A 3,150-nucleotide genomic window follows, 5' to 3' on the forward strand; every position below is an offset into this window, starting at 1 on the left:
AAATCACTTTAATAATGAGAGAAATATGATTATTTTCATTTGAAATATAAGTAATTCTAGAAAAATTTACAGCTGAACCATTTGTATCAAAGAAACATTTAGGAGAAAATATTAGCTTTATCACAAACTATAAAGTCAAGGTAAGGTATATAAGATATATGAACAAGGAAGTGAAACAAATCAAGGTGAATAGATAATGAAAGAGTCATGATGCTGCTGACCATTTAAAAAATATTTTATACGGAACATTTCATTAGTTTGCATGTCATCTTTGCACAGGGGCCATGCTAATCTTCTCTGTATTGCTCCAATTTCAGTATATGTGTTTCTGTATGTGTGAGCATTATTTATTATTTTTATTATTTTTGACCAATAACTTATCACCCCATTAGTTTAGAATACAGGAGAGAGTCATGTTATGTTAAATATATATCTAAATGATTTAGGTTAACATTATTGTAATACATTTTTCATTAGAAAATTAAACTATTTTTAATCTTTAATCTGAATGAGGGGGTACCTATCATTAAGATAATAAAAATAGTGAATGATAAGGTTAATCTTACAACTGGAAGGTAAAGAATCTTGTGGAAAAAATATTAAGGAAGTGGTTGTAATAGCTAAGGCAACATGTAAAATGAGCCTGAACCAAAAATGTTTGGTTGTTTCAAGTAAAAGAAATGGATAGATTTAGGTTTAAGGCACTAATAGATATGATGTTGAGCTTTAGGGAAATTGATGGTGATAATACTGAAATGGGGAATTCAGAAGTGAGATGATTTTTTGTATTTGGGAATTGTTATTCTCCTAACATCTTCCATAATATTTGGAAGATTTTTTGCCCTTCATATGCATTTCAAAATATCATTGATTCAATTATAAAATTATGAATATACCATGATATTTGATAGAAACAGTAGTTTAGCAAATATTGAATTGCTTCCTTCCTTTCATGTACTATGAACCTCACAATTTTATAGATTAGGTCCACAAACTTCCTGTAAAGGCTCAGTGTACCTAAGGGTTGTTACAATAAAATGCCATAGACCATGGGGCTAATGATCAACAGAAATCTATTTCTCACAGCTCTAGAAGCTGGAAGTTTGAGGTCAGGGTACCAGCATGATTGGGGTCCATTGAAGAACCTCTTCTGGGTTACAGATTGCTGTTTTATCGTTGTACCCTTACATAGTGGAAAGAGTGAAAAAACACTCTGTAGGCGCATTTTGTAAGGGCATTAATCCCATTCATGAGAGTTCTACCTTCAGGACCTATCACCTCCTAAAGGCCCCACTTCTTAATACCATCAGGTTGAAAGTTAAGATTTCAGTTATATGAGTTTTGAGGGATATAGACATTCAGTTCATTGCAGTCAGAGAGTAAATTTTTTAGACTTGTTGGGAAATACAGTCTCTGTTACAACTATTCAACTATTGTAGCACAGAAGTGTCCATACATAAACAATACTCCTGACCTATAGTTAAATGTCATGGGGAACCACAACTCTGTGTAATTTGTTCATAGGTAACGGAAAGATGATGTGTGTGTCAAGTAATAGCATCTTATAATTTAGGAAATCTCCTTCATCATCAAGTGTTTGCTCTCTATTAAAAATTAATAATTAGCCTGACCTGTGGTGGTGCAGTGGATAAAGCATCGACCTGGAAATGCTGAGGTCGCCGGTTCGAAACCCTGGGCTTGCCTGGTCAAGGCACATATGGGAGTTGATGCTTCCAGCTCCTCCCCCCTTCTCTCTCTCTGTCTCTCCTCTCTCTCTCTTTCTGTCTCTCCCTCTCCTCTCTAAAATGAATAAAAAAAATAAAAATAAATTTAAAAAAATTAATAATTAAACTGATGGCATAGAACTTAAACTCTAGATAAAAAACATAAAATACTTAGATTTTTTTTTATATATTGTAGGTCTCCAGAAGAAAACAACTGACTTAACTTGAGAGAACCGAGAAGAGTCTTCAAAATGTTGAAACCTGACTTGTGTTCTAAAGAATAATTCTTTGATCTGTGGTGGCAAAGTAGATAAAGCATCAACCTAGAATGCTGAGGTCACCAGTTTGAAACCCTGGGCTTGTCTAGTTAAGGAACATGTGGGAATTGATGCTTCTTGCTCTTCTCCCTTTTCTCTCTCTCTCTTTCTCTCTTCCCTCTATAATGAATAAATAAAATCTTTAAAAGCCTGACCTGTGGTGACACGGTAGATAAAGTACTGACCTGGAATGGGGAGGTTACCAGTTCAAAACCTTGGGCTTACCAGGTCAGGACACGTATGAGAGTTGATGCTTACTGCTCTTCCCTCCTCCTCTATCTCTTTCTCTTTCTCTCTCTTCTCTCCTTTCTAAAATGAATAAGTTAAAAATCTAAAAAAAAAGTTTAAATTAAATTAAAATTTAAAAAAAGAATAATTCTGAGACTAAGAGAGAGAAGAGGAAAAGAGGGAAAAGTTAGACATAAAAGTACATATGTAAAAAATCATGAAGACATTTAATGCCACAGCATTTTGAGAGGACTGTGAAAATATTAACAGGGTGTACAAGGGGTGTGGGGAGCTTGATGGAGCTGAGACTGGAAATGTATGTTGAAGAGAGATTATGAGTTAGTTTGGGGACAATAGAACAACAAAGAGGAAATAGGAATTTCAGTGATCATCACTTTACTCACCAAATATTTCTGTTTTTCCCCTGAGAAGAGGATAATATTGCAGTCCTCACCATCTTGAACTTAGACATGGCTGCATGACTTGCTTTGACCAAAGAATAAGAACAGTTGACCTGTGGTTACCCCGTGGATAGCAAGTCAACCTGGAGTGCTGTGGTTGCTGTTGGAAACCCCAGGCTTGCCCAGTCAAGAAACATGCTTACAGGTTGATGTTTCCCATTCCACCCACACCTTTCCTCTTTCCCTCCCTCTCTCTCTCTCTCTTTTCTCTAAAAATCAATAAATAGAATATTTTAAAAAAAAGTGGAAATGACACGTGTCACTTTCTGTTAGGACGTTTAAGAACCAGGGTGTAGCCTGACCAGGTGGTGGCGCAGTGGATAGAGCGTCGGACTGGGATGCGGAAGGACCCAGGTTCGAGACCCCGAGGTGGCCAGCTTGAGCTCGGGCTCATATGGCTTGAGCAAAGAGCTCACCAGC

The 3,150-nt window shown here is 36.3% G+C and overlaps 1 pseudogene; it reads right to left on the reverse strand.

Annotated features, from left to right (window-relative positions):
* Window positions 1-227: 227 nt before the first annotated feature.
* LOC136309747 (U6 spliceosomal RNA) lies at window positions 228-344 on the reverse strand (annotated as a pseudogene).
* Between the last annotated feature and the right edge of the window lie 2,806 nt (window positions 345-3,150).

Source organism: Saccopteryx bilineata, chromosome 6, assembly GCF_036850765.1.
Source record: "Saccopteryx bilineata isolate mSacBil1 chromosome 6, mSacBil1_pri_phased_curated, whole genome shotgun sequence".
Lineage (NCBI taxonomy): Eukaryota > Metazoa > Chordata > Mammalia > Chiroptera > Emballonuridae > Saccopteryx > Saccopteryx bilineata.